This window comes from Antedon mediterranea, chromosome 5, assembly GCF_964355755.1.
Source record: "Antedon mediterranea chromosome 5, ecAntMedi1.1, whole genome shotgun sequence".
Lineage (NCBI taxonomy): Eukaryota > Metazoa > Echinodermata > Crinoidea > Comatulida > Antedonidae > Antedon > Antedon mediterranea.
Window position 1 is genome coordinate 10,005,001 of NC_092674.1, and position 26,131 is coordinate 10,031,131.

The 26,131-nt window shown below is 38.9% G+C and overlaps 1 protein-coding gene across 1 annotated transcript in view; it reads right to left on the reverse strand.

Annotated features, from left to right (window-relative positions):
* LOC140048746 (4-hydroxybenzoate polyprenyltransferase, mitochondrial-like) overlaps positions 1–19,159 on the reverse strand; it is a 24,501-nt gene extending 5,342 nt beyond the window's left edge. Inside the window, exon 1 of the mRNA XM_072093525.1 lies at positions 19,109–19,159. The gene's annotated coding sequence lies outside the window, so the exon portion shown is untranslated. The remainder of the gene's footprint in view (positions 1–19,108) is intronic.
* Positions 19,160–26,131: the final 6,972 nt, after the last annotated feature.

Genomic DNA, 26,131 nt, shown 5'->3' on the forward strand with positions numbered 1-26,131 from the left:
CTACTTGGTGGACCGGCGTGAAGTTGGTTACTTATTCCTTATTCGATATTCAATTTTTTTTGTGAAGTTGGATCCTTATTCGACATTCACATTCACATGTATGGGGCGCAATATGTGTAATATTTTAATTAAATGATTTTATACTTACGGCTTAGATTAACTAGGGCTATGATTTATAGTAGGGCTATAACTTCGTTATAAACGGCATGGACCGGTATGACGATACATGGGTTGGGGCGAGTAGGGTCCAGTCATTTCAGAAAAATACCTCTTACCCCGGTCCATGCCGTCTAGCTGTCATTTTACGCCATTTTAAAACGTTACTACAATTTAAGGTTTTCATAAAAAATGCAAAGTAAACGTATGATGTATAGGGCTATAATTACGTTATAAACGGCATGGACCGGGATGACGATACATTGGTTGGGGCTAGTAGGGTCCAGTAGTTTCAGAAAAATACCACTTGACCCGGTCCAGGCCGTCTAGCTGCCATTTCACGCCATTTTAAAACCTTACTACAATTTAACGTTTTTATAAAAAATGCAATATAACCGGATGAAATATAGGGCTATAATTACGTTATAAACGGCATGGACCGGGATGACGATACATGGGTTGGGGCAAGTAGGGTCCAGTCAATTCAGAAAAATACCACTTGCCCCGGTCCATGCCGTCTAGCTATCATTTTACGCCATTTTAAACGTTACTACAATTTAATTTTTTTTTTTTTATAAAAAATGCAATATAACCGGATGATATATAGGGCTATAATTACGTTATAAACGGCATGGACCGGGATGACGATACATGGGTTGGGGCGAGTAGGGTCCAGTCATTTCAGAAAAATACCACTTGCCCCGGTTCATGCCGTCTAGCTGTCATTTTAAGCCATTTTAAAACGTTACCGGTACTACAATTTAATTTTTTTAAATACAAAATGCAATATAACCGAATGATTTATAGGGGTATAATTACGTTATAAACGGCATGGACCGGGATGACGATACATGGGTTGGGGCTAGTAGGGTCCAGTCGTTTCAGAAATATACCACTTGCCCCGGTCCATGCCGTCTAGCTGCCATTTCACGCCATTTTAAAACCTTACTACAATTTAACGTTTTTATAAAAAATGCAATATAACCGGATGATATATAGGGCTATAATTACGTTATAAACGGCATGGACCGGGATGACGATACATGGATTGGGGCGAGTAGGGTCCAGTCATTTCAGAAACATACCTCTTACCCCGGTCCATGCCGTCTAGCTGTCATTTTACGCCATTTTAAAACGTTACCGGTACTACAATTTAATTTTTTTAAATACAAAATGCAATATAACCGAATGATTTATAGGGGTATAATTACGTTATAAACGGCATGGACCGGCATGACGATACATGGGTTGGGGCTAGTAGGGTCCAGTCGTTTCAGAAATATACCACTTGCCCCGGTCCATGCCGTCTAGCTGCCATTTCACGCCATTTTAAAACCTTACTACAATTTAACGTTTTTATAAAAAATGCAATATAACCGGATGATATATAGGGCTATAATTACGTTATAAACGGCATGGACCGGGATGACGATACATGGATTGGGGCGAGTAGGGTCCAGTCATTTCAGAAACATACCTCTTACCCCGGTCCATGCCGTCTAGCTGTCATTTTACGCCATTTTAAAATGTTACTACAATTTAAGGTTTTCATAAAAAATGATATGTAAACGTATGATTTATAGGCCTATAATTACGTTATAAACGGCATGGACCGGGATGACGATACATGGGTTGGGGCAAGTAGGGTCCAGTCAATTCAGAAAAATACCACATGCCCCGGTCCATGCCGTCTAGCTATCATTTTACGCCATATTAAAACGTTACTACAATTTAACGTTTTTTTTTTTTTTTATAAAAAATGCAATATAACCGAATGATTTATAGGGCTATAATTACGTTATAAACGGCATGGACCGGGATGACGATACATGGGTTGGGGCTAGTAGGGTCCAGTCATTACAGAAAATTATCTCTTGCCCCGGTCCATGCCGTCTAGCTGCCATTTTACGCCATTTTAAAACGTTACTACAATTTACGGTTTTCTTTAATATAAAATGTAATATAACCGGATGATATATAGGGCTATAATTACGTTATAAACGGCATGGACCGGGATGACGATACATGGGTTGGGGCGAGTAGTGTCCAGTCATTTCAGAAAAATACCACTTGCCCCGGTCCATGCCGTCTAGCTGTCATTTTACGCCATTTTAAAACGTTACTACAATTTAAGGTTTTTATAAAAAATGCAATGTAAACGTATGATTTATAGGGCTATGATTACGTTATAAACGGCATGGACCGGGATGACGATACATGGGTTGGGGCTAGTCTGGTCCAGTTGTTTCAGAAAAATACCACTTGCCCCGGTCCATGCCGTCTAGCTGTCATTTTACGCCATTTTAAAACGTTACTAAAATTTACGTTTTTTTAAATAAAAAAATCAATATAACCGGATGATATATAGGGCTATAATTACGTTATAAACGGCATGGACCGGGATGACGATACATGGGTTGGGGCGAGTAGGGTCAAGTAATTACAGAAACATACTTCTTGCCCCGGTCCATGCCGTCTAGCAGCCATTTTACGCCATTTTAAAACGTTACTACAATTTACGGTTTTTTTTTATATAAAATGTAATATAACCGGATGATATATACGTGATAATTACGTTATAAACGGCATGGACCGGGATGACGATACATGGGTTGGGGCGAGTAGGGTCATTTCAGAAAAATACCACTTGCCCCGGTCCATGCCGTCTAGCTGTCATTTTACGCCATTTTAAAACGTTACTACAATTTAAGGTTTTTATAAAAAATGCAATGTAAACGTATGATTTATAGGGCTATGATTACGTTATAAACGGCATGGACCGGGATGACGATACATGGGTTGGAGCTAGTCTGGTCCAGTTGTTTCAGAAAAATACCACTTGCTCCGGTCCATGCCGTCTAGCTGTCATTTTACGCCATTTTAAAACGTTACTAAAATTTACGTTTTTTTAAATAAAAAAATCAATATAACCGGATGATATATAGGGCTATAATTACGTTATAAACGGCATGGACCGGGATGACGATACATGGGTTGGGGCGAGTAGGGTCCAGTAATTACAGAAACATACTTCTTGCCCCGGTCCATGCCGTCTAGCAGCCATTTTACGCCATTTTAAAACGTTACTACAATTTACGGTTTTTTTTTATATAAAATGTAATATAACCGGATGATATATACGTGATAATTACGTTATAAACGGCATGGACCGGGATGACGATACATGGGTTGGGGCGAGTAGGGTCATTTCAGAAAAATACCACTTGCCCCGGTCCATGCCGTCTAGCTGTCATTTTACGCCATTTTAAAACGTTACTACAATTTAAGGTTTTTATAAAAAATGCAATGTAAACGTATGATTTATAGGGCTATGATTACGTTATAAACGGCATGGACCGGGATGACGATACATGGGTTGGGGCTAGTCTGGTCCAGTTGTTTCAGAAAAATACCACTTGCTCCGGTCCATGCCGTCTAGCTGTCATTTTACGCCATTTTAAAACGTTACTAAAATTTACGTTTTTTTAAATAAAAAATTCAATATAACCGGATGATATATAGGGCTATAATTACGTTATAAACGGCATGGACCGGGATGACGATACATGGGTTGGGGCTAGTAGGGTCCAGTAGTTTCAGAAAAATACCACTTGACCCGGTCCAGGCCGTCTAGCTGCCATTTCACGCCATTTTAAAACCTTACTACAATTTAACGTTTTTATAAAAAATGCAATATAACCGGATGAAATATAGGGCTATAATTACGTTATAAACGGCATGGACCGGGATGACGATACATGGGTTGGGGCGAGTAGGGTCCAGTCATTTCAGAAAAATACCACTTGCCCCGGTTCATGCCGTCTAGCTGTCATTTTAAGCCATTTTAAAACGTTACCGGTACTACAATTTAATTTTTTTAAATACAAAATGCAATATAACCGAATGATTTATAGGGGTATAATTACGTTATAAACGGCATGGACCGGGATGACGATACATGGGTTGGGGCTAGTAGGGTCCAGTCGTTTCAGAAATATACCACTTGCCCCGGTCCATGCCGTCTAGCTGCCATTTCACGCCATTTTAAAACCTTACTACAATTTAACGTTTTTATAAAAAATGCAATATAACCGGATGATATATAGGGCTATAATTACGTTATAAACGGCATGGACCGGGATGACGATACATGGATTGGGGCGAGTAGGGTCCAGTCATTTCAGAAACATACCTCTTACCCCGGTCCATGCCGTCTAGCTGTCATTTTACGCCATTTTAAAATGTTACTACAATTTAAGGTTTTCATAAAAAATGATATGTAAACGTATGATTTATAGGGCTATAATTACGTTATAAACGGCATGGACCGGCATGACGATACATGGGTTGGGGCAAGTAGGGTCCAGTCAATTCAGAAAAATACCACATGCCCCGGTCCATGCCGTCTAGCTATCATTTTACGCCATATTAAAACGTTACTACAATTTAACGTTTTTTTTTTTTTTATAAAAAATGCAATATAACCGAATGATTTATAGGGCTATAATTACGTTATAAACGGCATGGACCGGGATGACGATACATGGGTTGGGGCTAGTAGGGTCCAGTCATTACAGAAAATTATCTCTTGCCCCGGTCCATGCCGTCTAGCTGCCATTTTACGCCATTTTAAAACGTTACTACAATTTACGGTTTTCTTTAATATAAAATGTAATATAACCGGATGATATATAGGGCTATAATTACGTTATAAACGGCATGGACCGGGATGACGATACATGGGTTGGGGCGAGTAGGGTCCAGTCATTTCAGAAAAATACCACTTGCCCCGGTCCATGCCGTCTAGCTGTCATTTTACGCCGTTTTAAAACGTTACTACAATTTAAGGTTTTTATAAAAAATGCAATGTAAACGTATGATTTATAGGGCTATGATTACGTTATAAACGGCATGGACCGGGATGACGATACATGGGTTGGGGCTAGTCTGGTCCAGTTGTTTCAGAAAAATACCACTTGCTCCGGTCCATGCCGTCTAGCTGTCATTTTACGCCATTTTAAAACGTTACTAAAATGTACGTTTTTTTAAATAAAAAATTCAATATAACCGGATGATATATAGGGCTATAATTACGTTATAAACGGCATGGACCGGGATGACGATACATGGGTTGGGGCGAGTAGGGTCCAGTCATTACAGAAACATACTTCTTGCCCCGGTCCATGCCGTCTAGCTGCCATTTTACGCCATTTTAAAACGTTACTACAATTTACGGTTTTTTTTTATATAAAATGTAATATAACCGGATGATATATAGGGCTATAATTACGTTATAAACGGCATGGACCGGGATGACGATACATGGATTGGGGCGAGTAGGGTCATTTCAGAAAAATACCACTTGCCCCGGTCCATGCCGTCTAGCTGTCATTTTACGCCATTTTAAAACGTTACTACAATTTAAGGTTTTTATAAAAAATGCAATGTAAACGTATGATTTATAGGGCTATGATTACGTTATAAACGGCATGGACCGGGATGACGATACATGGGTTGGGGCTAGTCTGGTCCAGTTGTTTCAGAAAAATACCACTTGCTCCGGTCCATGCCGTCTAGCTGTCATTTTACGCCATTTTAAAAGGTTACTACAATTTACGTTTTTTTAAATAAAAATATCAATATAACCGGATGATATATAGGGCTATAATTACGTTATAAACGGCATGGACCGGGATGACGATACATGGGTTGGGGCGAGTAGGGTCCAGTCATTACAGAAACATACTTCTTGCCCCGGTCCATGCCGTCTAGCTGCCATTTTACGCCATTTTAAAACGTTACTACAATTTACGGTTTTTTTTTATATAAAATGTAATATAACCGGATGATATATAGGACTATAATTACGTTATAAACGGCATGGACCGGGATGACGATACATGGGTTGGGGCGAGTAGGGTCCAGTCATTTCAGAAAAATACCACTTGCCCCGGTCCATGCCGTCTAGCTGTCATTTTACGCCATTTTAAAACGTTACTACAATTTAAGGTTTTCATAAAAAATGCAATGTAAACGTATGATTTATAGGGCTATAATTACGTTATAAACGGCATGGACCGGGATAAAGATACATGGGTTGGGGCAAGTAGGGTCCAGTCAATTCAGAAAAATACCACTTGCCCCGGTCCATGCCGTCTAGCTATCATTTTACGCCATTTTAAAACGTTACTACAATTTAACGGGTTTTTTTTTTTTATAAAAAATGCAATATAACCGAATGATTTATAGGGCTATAATTACGTTATAAACGGCATGGACCGGGATGACGATACATGGGTTGGGGCTAGTATGGTCCAGTTGTTTCAGAAAAATACCACTTGCCCCGGTCCATGCCGTCTAGCTGTCATTTTACGCCATTTTAAAACGTTACTAAAATTTACGTTTTTTTAAATAAAAAATACAATATAACCGAATGATTTATAAGGCTAAAATTACGTTATAAACGGCATGGATCGGGATGACGATACATGGGTTGGGGCAAGTATGGTCCATTCGTTTCAGAAAAATACCACTTGCCCCAGTCCATGCCGTCTAGCTGTCATTTTACGCCATTTTAAAACGTTACTACAATTTAACGTTTTTAAAATAAAAAATGCAATATAAACGCATGATATAATAGGGCTATAATTACGTTATAAACGGCATGGACCGGGATGACGATACATGGGTTGGGGCGAGTAGGGTCCAGTCATTTTAGAAAAATACGACTTGCCCCGGTCCATGCCGTCTAGCTGTCATTATACGACATTTTAAAACGTTACTACAATTTAAGTTTTTTTAAATAAAAAATGCAATGTAAACCTATGATTTATAGGGCTATAATTACGTTATAAACGGCATGGACCGGGATGAAGATACATGGGTTGGGGCAAGTAGTGTCCAGTCAATTCAGAAAAATACCACTTGCCCCGGTCCATGCCGTCTAGCTGTCATTTTACGCCATTTTAAAACGTTACTACAATTTAGCGTTTTTAAAATAAAAAATGCAATATAAACGCATGATATAATAGGGCTATAATTACGTTATAAACGGCATGGACCGGGATGACGATACATGGGTTGGGGCGAGTAGGGTCCAGTCATTTCAGAAAAATATGACTTGCCCCGGTCCATGCCGTCTAGCTGTCATTTTACGACATTTTAAAACGTTACTACAATTTAAGTTTTTTTAAATAAAAAATGCAATATAACCGAATGATTTATAGGGATATAATTACGTTATAAACGGCATGGACCGGGATGACGATACATGGGTTGGGGCAAGTAGGGTCCAGTCATTTCAGAAAAATACCACTTGCCCCGGTCCATGCCGTATAGCTGTCATTTTACGCCATTTTAAAACGTTACTACAATTTAAGGTTTTCATAAAAAATGCAATGTAAACGTATGATTTATAGGGCTATAATTACGTTATAAACGGCATGGACCGGGATGAAGATACATGGGTTGGAGTAAGTAGTGTCCAGTCAATTCAGAAAAATACCACTTGCCCCGGTCCATGCCGTCTAGCAATCATTTTACGCCATTTTAAAACGGTACTACAATTTAACTTTTTTTTTGAATAAAAAATGCAATATAACCGAATGATTTATAGGGCTATAATTACGTTATAAACGGTATGGACCGGGATGACGATACATGGGCTGGGGCCAGTATGGTCCAGTTGTTTCAGAAAAATACCACTTGCTCCGGTCCATGCCGTCTAGCTGTCATTTTACGCCATTTTAAAACGTTACTAAAATTTACGTTTTTTTAAATAAAAAGTGCAATATAACCGAATGATTTTTAAGGCTATAATTACGTTATAAACGGCATGGACCGGGATGACGATACATGGGTTGGGGCGAGTAGGGTCCAGTCATTTTAGAAAAATACCTCTTACCCCGGTCCATGCCATCTAGCTGTCATTTTACGCCATTTTAAAACGTTACTACAATTTAAGGTTTTCATAAAAATGCAATGTAAACGTATGATGTATAGGGCTATAATTACGTTATAAACGGCATGGACCGGGATGACGATACATGGGTTGGGGCAAGTAGGGTCCAGTCAATTCAGAAAAATACCACTTGCCTCGGTCCATGCCGTCTAGCTATCATTTTACGCCATTTTAAACGTTACTACAATTTAATTTTTTTTTTTTTTATAAAAAATGCAATATAACCGGATGATATATAGGGCTATAATTACGTTATAAACGGCATGGACCGGGATGACGATACATGGGTTGGGGCGAGTACGGTCCAGTCATTTCAGAAAAATACCACTTGCCCCGGTTCATGCCGTCTAGCTGTCATTTTAAGCCATTTTAAAACGTTACCGGTACTACAATTTAATTTTTTTAAATACAAAATGCAATATAACCGAATGATTTATAGGGGTATAATTACGTTATAAACGGCATGGACCGGGATGACGATACATGGGTTGGGGCTAGTAGGGTCCAGTCGTTTCAGAAATATACCACTTGCCCTGGTCCATGCCGTCTAGCTGCCATTTCACGCCATTTTAAAACCTTACTACAATTTAACGTTTTTATAAAAAATGCAATATAACCGGATGATATATAGGGCTATAATTACGTTATAAACGGCATGGACCGGGATGACGATACATGGATTGGGGCGAGTAGGGTCCAGTCATTTCAGAAACATACCTCTTACCCCGGTCCATGCCGTCTAGCTGTCATTTTACGCCATTTTAAAATGTTACTACAATTTAAGGTTTTCATAAAAAATGCAATGTAAACGTATGATTTATAGGGCTATAATTACGTTATAAACGGCATGGACCGGGATGACGATACATGGGTTGGGGCAAGTAGGGTCCAGTCAATTCAGAAAAATACCACATGCCCCGGTCCATGCCGTCTAGCTGTCATTTTACGACATTTTAAAACGTTACTACAATTTAAGTTTTTTTAAATAAAAAATACAATATAACCGAATGATTTATAAGGCTAAAATTACGTTATAAACGGCATGGACCGGGATGACGATACATGGGTTGGGACGAGTAGCGTCCAGTCATTTCAGAGAAATACCACTTGCCCCGGTCTATGCCGTCTAGCTGTCATTTTACGCCATTTTAAAACGTTACTACAATTTAAGGTTTTCATAAAAAATGCAATGTAAACGTATGATTTATAGGGCTATATTTACGTTATAAACGGCATGGACCGGGATGAAGATACATGGGTTGGGGCAAGTAGGGTCCAGTCAATTCAGAAAAATACCACTTGCCCCGGTCCATGCCGTCTAGCTATCATTTTACGCCATTTTAAAACGTTACTAAAATTTACGTTTTTTTAAATAAAAAATGCAATATAACCGAATGATTTATAAGGCTATAATTACGTTATAAACGGCATGGACCGAGATGACGATACATGGGTTGGGGCAAGTATGGTCCAGTCAATTCAGAAAAATACCACTTGCCCCGGTCCATGCCGTCTAGCTGTCATTTTACGCCATTATAAAACGTTACTACAATTTAACGTTTTTAAAATAAAAAATGCAATATAAACGCATGATATAATAGGGCTATAATTACGTTATAAACGGCATGGACCGGGATGACGAGACATGGGTTGGGGCTAGTAAGGTCCAGTCGTTTCAGTAAAATACCACTTGACCCGGTTCATGCCGTCTAGCGGCCATTTCACGCCATTTTAAAACGTTACTACAATTTAACTTTTTTATAAAAAATGCAATATAACCGGAAGATATAATTATAGGGCTATAATTACGTTATAAACGGCATGGACCGGGATGACGATACATGGGTTGGTGCGAGTAGGGTCCAGTCATTATAGAAAAGTACCACTTGCCCTGGTCTATGCCGTCTAGTTGTCATTTTACGCCATTTTAAAACGTTACTACAATGTAACGTTTTTAAAAATAAAAAATGCACTATAAACGTATGGTTTATAGGGCTATAATTACGTTATAAACGGCATGGACCGGGATGACGATACATTGATTGGGGTAAGTAGGGTCCAGTCATTTCACCCACGTATCGTCTTCCCGGTCCATGCCGTTTATAACGTAATTATAGCCCTATAAATCATGTGTTTATATTCCATTTTTTAATTTAAAAAACGTTCAATTGTAGTAACGTTTTAAAATGGCGTAAAATGGCAGCTAGACGGTATGGACAGGGGCAAGTGGTCTTTTTCTATAATGACTGGACCCTACTCGCCCCAACCCATGTATCGTCATCCCGGTCCATGCCGTTTATAACGTAATTATAGCCCTATATATCATCCGTTTATATTGCATTTTTTATAAAAACGTTAAATTGTAGTAACGTTTTAAAATGTCGTAAAATCGCAGCTAGACGGCATGGACCGGGGCAAGTGGTATTTTTCTGAAACGACTGGACCCTACTAGCCCCAACCCATTTTTTGTCATCCCGGTCCATGCCGTTTATTACGTAATAATAGCCCTATAAATCATGTGTTTATATTCCATTTTTTAATTTAAAAAACGTTAAATTGTAGTAACGTTTTAAAATGGCGTAATATGAAAGCTAGACGGCATGGACCGGGGCAAGTGGTATTTTTCCGAAATGACTGGACACTACTCGCCCCAACCCATATATCGTCATCCCTGTCCATGCCGTTTATAACGTAATTATAGCCCTGTAAATCATATGTTTATATTGCATTTTTTAATTTAAAAATCGTTAAATTGTAGTAACGTTTTAAAATGGCGTAAAATGACAGCTAGACGGCATGGACCGGGGCAAGTGGTATTTTTCTGAAATGACTGGACCCTGCTAGCCCCAACCCATGTATCGTCATCCCGGTCCATACCGTTTATAACGTAATTATAGCCCTATATATCATCCGGTTATATTGCATTTTTTATAAAAAAAAAATTAAATTGTAGTAACGTTTAAAATGGCGTAAAATGACAGCTAGACGGCATGGACCGGGGTAAGAGGTATTTTTTTTAAATGACTGGACCCTACTCGTCCCAACCCATGTATCGTCATCCCGGTCCATGCCGTTTATAACGTAATTATAGCCCTATATATCATCCGGTTATATTGCATTTTTTATAAAAACGTTAAATTGTAGTAAGGTTTTAAAATGGCGTGAAATGGCAAGTAGACAGCATGGACCGGGTAAAGTGGTATTTTTCTGAAACTACTGGACCCTACTAGCCCCAACCCATGTATCGTCATCCCGGTCCATGCCGTTTATAACTTAATTATAGCCTTATAAATCATTCGGTTATATTGCATTTTTTATTTTTAAAAATTAAATTGTAGTACCGGTAACGTTTTAAAATGGCGTAAAATGACAGCTAGACAGCATGGACCGGGAAAAGTGGTATTGTTATGCAATGACTGGACCCTACTCGACCCAACCCATGTATCGTCATCCCGGTCCATGCCGTTTATAACGTAATTATAGCCCTATATATCATCCTGTTATATTGCATTTTTTATTTTAAAAAACGTTAAATTGTAGTAACGTTTTAAAATGGCGTAAAATGACAGCTAGACGGCATGGACCGGGACAAGTGGTATTTTTCTGAAACTACTGGACCCTACTAGCCCCAACCCATGTATTGTCATCCCGGTCCATGCCGTTTATAACGTAATTATAGCCCTATAAATCATTCGGTTATATTGCATTTTTTATAAAAAAAACGTTAAATTTTAGTAACGTTTTATAATGGCGTTAAATGATAGCTAGACGGCATAGACCGGGGCAAGTGGTATTTTTCTGAAATGACTGGACCCTACTCGCCCCAACCCATGTATCGTCATCCCGGTCCATGCCGTTTATAACGTAATTATAGCCCTATATGTCATCCGGTTATATTCTATTTTTCATTTAAAAAAAACTTAAATTGTAGTAACGTTTTAAAATGGCGTAAAATGGCAGCTAGACAGCATGGACCGGGGCAAGTGGTATTTTTCTGAAACGACAGGAACCTACTAGCCCCAACCCATGTATCGTCATCCCGGTCCATGCCGTTTATAACGTAATTATAGCCCTCTATATCTTCCGGTTATATTGCATTTTTTTATAAAAAAAAAACTTAAATTGTAGTAACATTTTAAAATGGCGTAAAATGGCAGCTAGACGGTATGGACCAGGGCAAGTAGTACTTTTCTATAATGACTGGATGCTACTCGCACCAACCCATGTATCGTCATCCCGGTCCATGCCGTTTATAACGTAATTATAGCCCTATATATCATCCGGTTATATTGCATTTTTTATAAAAAAGTTAAATTGTAGTAACGTTTTAAAATGGCGTGAAATGGCCGCTAGACGGCATGGACCGGGTCAAGTGGTATTTTTCTGAAACGACTGGACCCTACTAGCTCCAACCCATGTATCGTCATCTCGGTCCATGCATGCCGTTTATAACGTAATTATAGACCTAAAAATCATTCAGTTATATTGCATTTTTTATATAAAAAAAAACGTTAAATTGTAGTAACGTTTTAAAATGGCGTAAAATGATAGCTAGACGGCATGGACCGGGGCAAGTGGTATTTTTCTGAATTGACTGGACCCTACTTGACCCAACCCATGTATCGTCATCCCGGTTCATGTCGTTTATAACGTAATCATAGACCTATAAATCATTCGGTTATATTGCATTTTTTATAAAAAAAAAAACACGTTAAATTGTAGTAATGTTTTAAAATGGCGTAAAATGATAGCTAGACGGCATGGACCGGGGCAAGTGGTATTTTTCTGAATTGACTGGACCCTACTTGCCCCAAACCATGTATCGTCATCCCGGTCCATGCCGTTTATAACGTAATTATAGCCCTATAAATCATATGTTTACATTGCATTTTTTATGAAAACCTTAAATTGTAGTAACGTTTTAAAATGGCGTAAAATGACAGCTAGACGGCATGGACCGGGGCAAGAGGTATTTTTCTTAAATAACTGGACCCTACTTGCCCCAACCCACGTATCTTCATCCCGGTCCATGCCGTTTATAACGTAATTATAGCCCTATATTTCATCAGGTTCTATTGCATTTTTTATAAAAACGTTTAAATTGTAGTAAGGTTTTAAAATGGCGTGAAATGGCAGCTAGACGGCATGGACCGGGTCAAGTGGTATTTTTCTGAAACTACTGGACCCTACTAGCCTCAACCCATGTATCGTCATCCCGGTCTATGCCGTTTATAACGTAATTATAGCCCTATAAATCATTCGGTTATATTGCATTTTGTATTTAAAAAAAAATTAAATTGTAGTACCGGTAACGTTTTGAAATGGCGTAAAATGGCAGCTAGACGGCATGGACCGGGGCAAGTGGTATTTTTCTGAAACGACAGGACCCTACTAGCCCCAACCCATGTATCGTCATCCCGGTCCATGCCGTTTATAACGTAATTATAGCCCTATAAATCATACGGTTATATTGCATTTTTTATAAAAAAAAAACTTAAATTGTGGTAACGTTTTAAAATGGCGTAAAATGGCAGCTAGACGGCATGGACAGGGACAAGTGGTATATTTCTGAAACGACTGGACCCTACTAGCCCCAATCCATGTATCGTTATCCCGGTCCATGCCGTTTATAACGTAATTATAGCCCTATAAATCATTCGGTTATATTGCAATTTTTATAAAAAAAGACGTTAAATTGTATTAATGTTTTAAAATTGCGTAAAATGATAGCTAGACGGCATGGACCGGGGCAAGTGGTATTTTTCTGAATAGACTGGACCCTACTTGCCCCAACCCCGTGTATCGTCTTCCCGGTCCATGCTGTTTATAACGTAATTATAGCCCTATAAATCATACGTTTATATTGCATTTTTTATGAAAACCTTAAATTGTAGTCGCGTTTTAAAATGGCGTAAAATGACAGCTAGACAGCATGGACCGGGGCAAGTGGTATTTTTCGAAAATGACTAGACCCTACTCGTCCCAACCCATGCATCGTCATCCCGGTCCATGCCGTTTATAACGTAATTATAGCCCTATAAATCATACGTTTATAGTGCATTTTTTATTTTTAAAAACCTTAAATTGTAGTAACCTTTTAAAATGGCGTAAAATGACAGCTAGACGGCATGGACCGGGGCAAGTGGTACTTTTCTATTATGACTGGACCCTACTAGCACCAACCCATGTATCGTCATCCCGGTCCATGCCGTTTATAACGTAATTATAGCCCTATATATCATCCGGTTATGTTGCATTTTTTATAAAAAAAGTTAAATTGTAGTAACGTTTTAAAATGGCGTGAAATGGCCGCTAGACGGCATGAACCGGGTCAAGTGGTTTTTTCTGAAACAACTGGACCCTACTAGCCTCAACCCATGTATCGTCATTCCGGTCCATGCCGTTTATAACGTAATTATAGCCCTATAAACCATTCGGTTATATTGCATTTTTTATTTAAAAAAACGTTAAATTGTAGTAACGTTTTAAAATGGCGTAAAATGATAGCTACACGGCATGGACCGGGGCAAGCGGTATTTTTCTGAATTGACTGGACCCTACTTGCCCCAACCCATGTATCGTCATCCCGGTCCATGCCGTTTATAACGTAATTATAGCCCTATAAATCATATGTTTACATTGCATTTTTTATGAAAACCTTAAATTGTAGTAACGTTTTAAAATGGCGTATAATGACAGTTAGACGGCATGGACCGGGGTAAGAGGTATTTTTCTTAAATGACTGGACCCTACTCGCCCCAACCCATGTATCGTCATCCCGGTCCATGCCGTTTATAACGTAATTATAGCCCTATATTTCATCAGGTTATATTGCATTTTTTATAAAAACGTTAAATTGTAGTAAGGTTTTAAAATGGCGTGAAATGGCAGCTAGACGGCATGGACCGGGTCAAGTGGTATTTTTCTGAAACTACTGGACCCTACTAGCCCCAACCCATGTATCGTCATCCCGGTCCATGCCGTTTATAACGTAATTATAGCCCTATAAATCATTCGGTTATATTGCATTTTGTATTTAAAAAAATTAAATTGTAGTAACAGTAACGTTTTAAAATGGCTTAAAATGACAGCTAGACGCATGGACCGGGGCAAGTGGTATTTTTCTTAAATGAATGGACCCTATTCGCCCCAACCCATGTATCGTTGTCCCGGTCCATGCCGTTTATAACGTAATTATAGCCCTATATATCATCTTGTTATATTGCATTTTTTATTTAAAAAAACGTTAAATTGTAGTAACGTTTTGAAATGGCGTAAAATGATAGCTAGACGACATGGACCGGGGCAAGTGGTATTTCCTGAATTGACTGGACCCTACTTGCCCCAACCGATGTATCGTCATCCCGGTCCATGCCGTTTATAACGTAATTATAGCCCTATAAACCATTCGGTTATATTGCATTTTTTATTTAAAAAAACGTTAAATTGTAGTAACGTTTTAAAATGGCGTAAAATGATAGCTAGACGGCATGGACCGGGGCAAGTGGTATTTTTCTGAATTGACTGGACCCTACTTGCCCCAACCCATGTATCGTCATCCCGGTCCATGCCGTTTATAACGTAATTATAGCCCTATAAATCATATGTTTACATTGCATTTTTTATGAAAACCTTAAATTGTAGTAACGTTTTAAAATGGCGTATAATGACAGCTAGACGGCATGGACCGGGGTAAGAGGTATTTTTCTTAAATGACTGGACCCTACTTGCCCCAACCCATGTATCGTCATCCCGGTCCATGCCGTTTATAACGTAATTATAGCCCTATATTTCATTAGGTTATATTGCATTTTTTTGATAAAAACGTTAAATTGTAGTAAGGTTTTAAAATGGCGTGAAATGGCAGCTAGACGGCATGGACCGGGTCAAGTGGTATTTTTCTGAAACTACTGGACCCTACTAGCCCCAACCCATGTATCGTCATCCCGGTCCATGCCGTTTATAACGTAATTATAGCCCTATAAATCATTTGGTTATATTGCATTTTGTATTTAAAAAAATTAAATTGTAGTAACAGTAACGTTTTAAAATGGCTTAAAATGACAGCTAGACGGCATGGACCGGGGCAAGTGGTATTTTTCTGAAATGAATGGACCCTACTCGCCCAACCCATGTATCGTTATCTCGGTCCATGCCGTTTATAACGTAATTATAGCCCTATATATCATCCTGTTATATTGCATTTTTTATTTAAAAAAACGTGAAATTGTAGTAACGTTTTGAAATGGCGTAAAATGATAGCTAGACGGCATGGACCGGGGCAAGTGGTATTTTTCTGAATTGACTGGACCCTACTTGCCCCAACCGATGTATTGTCATCCCGGTCCATGCCGTTTATAACGTAATTATAGCCCTATAAATCATTCGGTTATATTGCATCTTTTATATAAAAAAAACGTTAAATTGTAGTAACGTTTTAAAATGGCGTAAAATGATAGCTAGACGGCATGGACCGGGGCAAGTGGTATTTTTCTGAATTGACTGGACCCTACTTGCCCCAACCCATGTATCGTCATCCCGGTCCATGCCGTTTATAACGTAATTATAGCCCTATACATCATACGTTTACATTGCATTTTTTATGAAAACCTTAAATTGTAGTAACGTTTTAAAATGGCGTAAAATGACAGCTAGACGGCATGGACCGGGGTAAGAGGTATTTTTCTGAAATGACTGGACCCTACTCGCCCCAACCCATGTATCGTCATCCCGGTCCATGCCGTTTATAACGTAATTATAGCCCTATAAATCATACGTTTACATTGCATTTTTTATGAAAACCTTAAATTGTAGTAACGTTTTAAAATGGCGTAAAATGACAGCTAGACGGCATGGACCGGGGTAAGAGGTATTTTTCTGAAATAACTGGATCCTACTCGCCCCAACCCATGTATCGTCATCCCGGTCCATGCCGTTTATAACGTAATTATAGCCCTATATTTCATCCGGTTATATTGCAATTTTTATAAAAACGTGAAATTGTAGTAAGGTTTTAAAATGGCGTGAAATGGCAGCTAGACGGCATGGACCGGGGTAAGAGGTATTTTTCTGAAATAACTGGACCCTACTAGCCCCAACCCATGTATCGTCATCCCGGTCCATGCCGTTTATAACGTATTTATAGCCCTATAAATCATTCGGTTACATTGCATTTTTTATTTTTAAAAATTAAATTGTAGGACCGGTAACGTTTTAAAATGGCGTAAAATGACAGCTAGACGGCATGGACCGGGGCAAGTGGTATTTTTCTAAAATGACTGGACCCTACTCGCCCCAACCCATGTATCGTCATTCCGGTCCATGCCGTTTATAACGTAATTATACCCCTATATATCATCCTGTTATATTGAATTTTTTATTTAAAAAAACGTTAAATTGTAGTAACGTTTTAAAATGGCGTAAAATGACAGCTAGTAGACGGCATGGACCGAGGCAAGTGGTATTTTTCTGAAACGACAGGACCCTACTAGCCCCAACCCATGTATCGTCATACCGGTCCATGCCGTTTATCACGTAATTATAGCCCTATAAATCATCCGGTTATATTGCATTTTTTATTTTAAAAAACGTTAAATTGTAGTAAGGTTTTAAAATGGCGTAAAATGACAGCTAGACGGCATGGACCGGGGCAAGTGGTATTTTTCTGAAACGACTGGACCCTACTAGCCCGAACCCATGTATCGTCATCCCGGTCCATGCCGTTTATAACGAAGTTATAGCCCTATAAATCATAGCCCTAGTTAATCTAAGCCGTAAGTATAAAATCATTTAATTAAAATAGTACACATATTGCGCCCCATACATGTGAATGTGAATGTCGAATAAGGATCCAACTTCACAAAAAAAATTGAATATCGAATAAGGAATAAGTAACCAACTTCACGCCGGTACTTGGTGGCAGGCCTAGGCTGAGCTAGCTAGGCCTAGCTAGTTATGCCTTGCCTAGGCCTAGTAAAATAGTACTAGGCCCCCTAGTAGGCTAGGCTAGCCTAGCTAGCTAGGAAGTCTAGCCGGCGCTAGTTCCGTTTCGCACCTGTCGTTTATTTCGACTCAAAATTGGTTAAGTAACTTTATCGTGAGTACCACACCTTAGAATTAGGCCTCAAAAATACTTTTACGAAGGAGATCACACAAAAAGTAAAAAATAAATCCTTTAAATTGATGAATTTACAGACGTGTTTCTCGCACATCGGTTTGTGAATTTCGCATACTCCATGTTCAATGTTGTTGTTTTTATGGAGCGCCAAAAGAGCAATCATAATAGAGGGCTAAAAACTCAGTAAATTGCGTATATTTATTGCATTTATTGGTGAAAATTACGTTCAATTTATCATATTTTGTCAATGTCAATGCAACAAAAATATTACTGTTGATACTGTACATGGTTTTTGCAGGAACTTTTAGGAATGAAAATCGACAAATTCATCATCATATTACATGTACTGCTGTAGGGGTATACCTGATAGTGATACTAATCTAAATAATATTCCTCTTAGTCTAGGCTATAGTCTTACTCTTAGTTAGGCCTAGGGTTGGTTGCTATTTGAAAACAGCAAATTATTAGCATTAAAATGTTACAGCATTTTTATTGACAAAATATATTATAATTAAACGTGTATTTCAATAATAAATGCATCAAGACGCATTCCACTGAGTTTTTAACCATCTATTGTTGTTGCTCTTTTGGCGCTCCATAGAAACGAAAATATTGAACTTCGAGTGTTAGCTAAATTCGCGAACGGTATGCGAGAATCATGTCTGTAAAATCATCAATTTAAGGATTTATTTGTTACTTTTTATGTGATTCTTCTTCATAAAAGTACTCATGAGGCCCAATTTTAAGGTGTGGTATTCACAATAAGTTGCTTAACAATTTGGAGTCAAAAGGAAGTCGAAATAAAAACAGGTGCGAAACGGAACTAGCGCCGTCTAGCCTAGCCTCAAGTATCTAGCCTAGGCCTAGAGGTCTACCTCTGTTCAGCGTGTGTATTCCCTGCTGTCATTCATAAAATCTATAGAGCGTATACCGCTTGTGTCAAGCTAGCCGACAATAAGCCAGCCCACTTTTATTTTTTCCAGCCGACAATAAGTATGAAACGCCGTTTGTGTATTTTTCACATTTTCAGTATTGCTTAAGGTTTTTATAGTATTAGAAATTCAATATTTGTGAGAAAATGGCGGATTGCTCCTGGGAGTCACTTGGTGGGATTATACTAGGGGACCTCCTTAATCGTCAAGTATAAGTTAGAGTAGAACCGCTGGTCCTGTTTACTCAGCCCTCATCTTTGAAATTTGAGTGTAACTCAATTTCGATTTTTAATATTATAGTGAAATTTGATACTGTATTTGTGAGAAAATGGCGGATTGCTCCTGGGAGTCACTTTGTGGGATTATACTAGGGTACCTCCTTAGTCGTCCAGTATAAGTTAGGGTGGGACCACTGGTCCCGTTTACTCAGCCCTCATCTTTTAAATCTGAGTGTAACTCAATTACGATTTTTAATATTATAGTGAAATTTGATACTGTATTTGTGAGAAAATGGCGGATTGCTCCTGGGAGTCACTTGGTGGAATTATACTTGGGTACCTCCTTAGTCGTCCAGTATAAGTTAGAGTAGGACCGCTGGTCCTGTTTACTCAGCCCTCATCTTTTAAATCTGAGTGTAACTCAATTACGATTTTTAATATTATAGTGAAATTTGATACTGTATTTGTGAGAAAATGGCGGATTGCTCCAGGGAGTCACTTGGTGGGATTATACTAAGGTACCTCTTTGGTCGTCCAGTATAAGTTAGAGTAGGACCGCTGGTCTTGTTTACTCAGCCCTCATCTTTTAAATCTGAGTGTAACTCAATTACGATTTTTAATATTATAGTAAAATTTGATACTGTATTTGTGAGAAAATGGCGGATTGCTCCTGTGAGTCACTTGGTTGGATTATACTATAGGGTACCTCCTTAGTCGTCCAGTATAAGTTAGAGTAGGACCGCTGGTCCTGTTTACTCAGCCCTCATCTTTTTTAATCTGAGTGTAACTCAATTACGATTTTAAATATTATAGTGAAATTTGGTACTGTATTTGTGAGAAAACGGCGGATTGCTCCTGGGAGTCACTTGGTGGGATTATACTAGGGGACCTCCTTAATCGTCAAGTATAAGTTAGAGTAGAACCGCTGGTCCTGTTTACTCAGCCCTCATCTTTGAAATTTGAGTGTAACTCAATTTCGATTTTTAATATTATAGTGAAATTTGATACTGTATTTGTGAGAAAATGGCGGATTGCTCCTGGGAGTCACTTTGTGGGATTATACTAGGGTACCTCCTTAGTCGTCCAGTATAAGTTAGGGTGGGACCACTGGTCCCGTTTACTCAGCCCTCATCTTTTAAATCTGAGTGTAACTCAATTACGATTTTTAATATTATAGTGAAATTTGATACTGTATTTGTGAGAAAATGGCGGATTGCTCCTGGGAGTCACTTGGTGGAATTATACTTGGGTACCTCCTTAGTCGTCCAGTATAAGTTAGAGTAGGACCGCTGGTCCTGTTTACTCAGCCCTCATCTTTTAAATCTGAGTGTAACTCAATTACGATTTTTAATATTATAGTGAAATTTGATACTGTATTTGTGAGAAAATGGCGGATTGCTCCAGGGAGTCACTTGGTGGGATTATACTAAGGTACCTCTTTGGTCGTCCAGTATAAGTTAGAGTAGGACCGCTGGTCTTGTTTACTCAGCCCTCATCTTTTAAATCTGAGTGTAACTCAATTACGATTTTTAATATTATAGTAAAATTTGATACTGTATTTGTGAGAAAATGGCGGATTGCTCCTGTGAGTCACTTGGTTGGATTATACTATAGGGTACCTCCTTAGTCGTCCAGTATAAGTTAGAGTAGGACCGCTGGTCCTGTTTACTCAGCCCTCATCTTTTTTAATCTGAGTGTAACTCAATTACGATTTTAAATATTATAGTGAAATTTGGTACTGTATTTGTGAGAAAACGGCGGATTGCTCCTGGAAGTCACTCGGTGGGATTATACTAGGGTACCTCCTTAGTCGTCCAGTATAAGTTAGAGTAGGACCGCAGGTCTTGTTTACTCAGCCCTCATCTTTTAAATCTGAGTGTAACTCAATTACGACTTTTTAATATTATAGTGAAATTTGATACTGTATTTGTGAGAAAATGGCGGATTGCTCCTGGGAGTCACTTGGTGGGATTATACTAGGGTACCTCCTTAGTCGACCAGTATAAGATAGGGTGGGACCACTGGTCCCGTTTACTCAGCCCTCATCTTTTAAATCTGAGTGTAACTCAATTACGATTTTTAATATTATAGTGAAATTTGATACTGTATTTGTGAGAAAATGGCGGATTGCTTCTGGGGGTCACTTGGTGGGATTATACTAGGGTACCTCCTTAGTCATCCAGTATAAGTTAGAGTAGGACCACTGGTCCTGTTTACTCAGCCCTCATCTTTTAAATCTGAGTGTAACTCAATTACGATTTTAAATATTATAGTGAAATTTGGTACTGTATTTGTGAGAAAACGGCGGATTGCTCCTGGAAGTCACTCGGTGGGATTATACTAGGGTACCTTCTTAGTCGTCCAGTATAAGTTAGAGTAGGACCGCTGGTCTTGTTTACTCAGCCCTCATCTTTGAAATCTGAGTGTAACTCAATTACGATTTTTAATATTATAGTGAAATTTGGTACTGTATTTGTGAGAAAACGGCGGATTGCTCCTGGAAGTCACTCGGTGGGATTATACTAGGGTACCTCCTTAGTTGTCTAGTATAAGTTAGAGTAGGACCACTGGTCCTGTTTACTCAGCCCTCATCTTTTAAATCTGAGTGTAACTCAATTACGATCTTTAATATTATAGTGAAATTTGATACTGTATTTGTTAGAAAATGGTGGATTGCTCCCAGGAGTCACTTGGTGGGATTATACTAGGGGACCTCCTTAATCATCCAGTGTAAGTTAGAGTATGACCGCTGGTCCCGTTTACTCAGCCCTCATCTTTTAAATCTGAGTGTAACTCAATTACGATTTTTTATATAGTGAAATTTGATACTGTATTTGTGAGAAAATGGCGGATTGCTCCTGGGAGTCACTTGGTGAGATTATACTAGGGTACCTCCTTAGTCGACCAGTATAAGTTAGGGTAGGACCGCTGGTCTTGTTTACTCAGCCCTCATCTTTTTAAATCTGAGTGTAACTCAATTACGATTTTAAATATTATAGTGAAATTTGGTACTGTATTTGTGAGAAAACAGCGGATTGCTCCTGGAAGTCACTCGGTGGGATTATACTAGGGTACCTCCTTAGTCGTCCAGTATAAGTTAGAGTAGGACCGCTGGTCTTGTTTACTCAGCCCTCATATTTTAATCTGAGTGTAACTCAATTACGATTTTTAATATTATAGGGAAATTTGGTACTGTATTTGTGAGAAAACGGCGAATTGCTCCTGGAAGTCACTCGGTGGGATTATACTAGGGTACCTCCTTAGTTGTCCAGTATTTAAGTGAGAGTAGGACCGCTGGTTATGTTTACTCAGCCCTCATCTTTTAAATCTGAGTGTAACTCAATTACGATCTTTATTATTATAGTGAAATTTGATACTGTATTTGTGAGAAAATGGCGGATTGCTCCTGGGAGTCACTTGGTGGGATTATACTAGGGGACCTCCTTAATCGTCCAGTATAAGATAGAGTAGGACCGCTGGTCCCGTTTACTCAGCCCTCATCTTTTAAATCTGAGTGTAACTCAATTACGATTTTTTATATAGTGAAATTTGATACTGTATTTGTAAGAAAATGGCGGATTGCTCCTGGGTGTCACTTGGTGGGATTATACTAGGGGATCTCCTTAATCGTCCAGTATAAGTTAGAGTAGGACCGCTGGTCCCGTTTACTCAGCCCTCATCTTTTAAATCTGAGTGTAACTCAATTACAATTTTTTATATAGTGAAATTTGATACTGTATTTGTGAGAAAATGGCGGATTGCTCCTGGGAGTCACTTGGTGAGATTATACTAGGGTACCTCCTTAGTCGTCCAGTATAAGTTAGAGTAGGACCGCTGGTCTTGTTTACTCAGCCCTCATCTTTTAAATCTGAGTGTAACTCAATTACGATTTTAAATATTATAGTGAAATTTGGTACTGTATTTGTGAGAAAACGGCGGATTGCTCCTGGAAGTCACTCGGTGGGATTATACTAGGGTACCTCTTTAGTTGTCCAGTATCAGTTAGAGTAGGACCGCTGGTCCTGTTTACTCAGCCCTCATCTTTTAAATCTGAGTGTAACTCAATTACGATTTTTAATATTATAGTGAAATTTGATACTGTATTTGTGAGAAAATGGCGGATTGCTCCTGGGAGTCACTTGGTGGGATTATACTAAGGTACCTCTTTGGTCGTCCAGTATAAGTTAGAGTAGGACCGCTGGTCTTGTTTACTCAGCCCTCATCTTTTAAATCTGAGTGTAACTCAATTACGATTTTTAATATTATAGTAAAATTTGATACTGTATTTGTGAGAAAATGGCGGATTGCTCCTGTGAGTCACTTGGTTGGATTATACTAGGGTACCTCCTTAGTCGTCCAGTATAAGTTAGAGTAGGACCGCTAGTCCTGTTTACTCAGCCCTCATCTTTTTAAATCTGAGTGTAACTCAATTACGATTTTAAATATTATAGTGAAATTTGGTACTGTATTTGTGAGAAAACGGCGGATTGCTCCTGGAAGTCACTCGGTGGGATTATACTAGGGTACCTCCTTAGTCGTCCAGTATAAGTTAGAGTAGGACCGCAGGTCTTGTTTACTCAGCCCTCATCTTTTAAATCTGAGTGTAACTCAATTACGACTTTTTAATATTATAGTGAAATTTGATACTGTATTTGTGAGAAAATGGCGGATTGCTCCTGGGAGTCACTTGGTGGGATTATACTAGGGTACCTCCTTAGTCGTTCAGTATAAGTTAGGGTGGGACCACTGGTCCCGTTTACTCAGCCCTCATCTTTTAAATCTGAGTGTAACTCAATTACGATTTTTAATATTATAGTGAAATTTGATACTGTATTTGTGAGAAAATGGCGGATTGCTCCCAGGAGTCACTTGGTGGGATTATACTAGGGGACCTCCTTAATCGTCCAGTATAAGTTAGAGTTGGACCGCTGGTTCCGTTTACTCAGCCCTCATCTTTTAAATCTGAGTGTAACTCAATTACAATTTTTTATATAGTGAAATTTGATACTGTATTTGTGAGAAAATGGCGGATTGCTCCTGGGAGTCACTTGGTGGGATTATACTAGGGTACCTCCTTAGTCGTCCAGTATAAGTTAGAGTAGGACCGCTGGTCCTGTTTACTCAGCCCTCATCTTTTAAATCTGAGTGTAACTCAATTACGATTTTAAATATTAAAGTGAAATTTGGTACTGTATTTGTGAGAAAACGGCGGATTGCTCCTGGAAGTCACTCGGTGGGATTATACTAGGGTACCTCCTTAGTTGTCCAGTATCAGTTAGAGTTGGACCGCTGGTCTTGTTTACTCAGCCCTCATCTTTTAAATCTGAGTGTAACTCAATTACGATTTTTAATATTATAGTGAAATTTGATACCGGTACTGTATTTGTGAGAAAATGGCGGATTGCTCCTGGGAGACACTTGGTGGGATTATACTTAGGGTACCTCCTTAGTCGTCCAGTATAAGATAGGGTGGGACCACTGGTCCCGTTTACTCAGCCCTCATCTTTTAAATCTGAGTGTAACTCAATTACGATTTTTAATATTATAGTGAAATTTGATACTGTATTTGTGAGAAAATGGCGGATTGCTTCTGGGGGTCACTTGGTGGGATTATACTAGGGTACCTCCTTAGTCATCCAGTATAAGTTAGAGTAGGACCACTGGTCCTGTTTACTCAGCCCTCATCTTTTAAATCTGAGTGTAACTCAATTACGATTTTAAATATTATAGTGAAATTTGGTACTGTATTTGTGAGAAAACGGCGGATTGCTCCTGGAAGTCACTCGGTGGGATTATACTAGGGTACCTTCTTAGTCGTCCAGTATAAGTTACAGTAGGGCCGCTGGTCTTGTTTACTCAGCCCTCTTCTTTGAAATCTGAGTGTAACTCAATTACGATGTTTAATATTATAGTGAAATTTGGTACTGTATTTGTGAGAAAACGGCGGATTGCTCCTGGAAGTCACTCGGTGGGATTATACTAGGGTACCTCCTTAGTTTTCCAGTATAAGTTAGAGTAGGACCACTGGTCCTGTTTACTCAGCCCTCATCTTTTAAATCTGAGTGTAACTCAATTACGATCTTTAATATTATAGTGAAATTTGATACTGTATTTGTTAGAAAATGGCGGATTGCTCCTGGGAGTCACTTGGTGGGATTATACTAGGGGACCTCCTTAATCATCCAGTGTAAGTTAGAGTATGACCGCTGGTCCCGTTTACTCAGCCCTCATCTTTTAAATCTGAGTGTAACTCAATTACGATTTTTTATATAGTGAAATTTGATACTGTATTTGTGAGAAAATGGCGGATTGCTCCTGGGAGTCACTTGGTGAGATTATACTAGGGTACCTCTTTAGTCGACCAGTATAAGTTAGGGTAGGACCGCTGGTCCTGTTTACTCAGCCCTCATCTTTTTAAATCTGAGTGTAACTCAATTACGATTTTAAATATTATAGTGAAATTTGGTACTGTATTTGTGAGAAAACAGCGGATTGCTCCTGGAAGTCACTCGGTGGGATTATACTAGGGTACCTCCTTAGTCGTCCAGTATAAGTTAGAGTAGGACCGCTGGTCTTGTTTACTCAGCCCTCATATTTTAATCTGAGTGTAACTCAATTACGATTTTAATATTATAGGGAAATTTGGTACTGTATTTGTGAGAAAACGGCGAATTGCTCCTGGAAGTCACTCGGTGGGATTATACTAGGGTACCTCCTTAGTTGTCCAGTATAAGTGAGAGTAGGACCG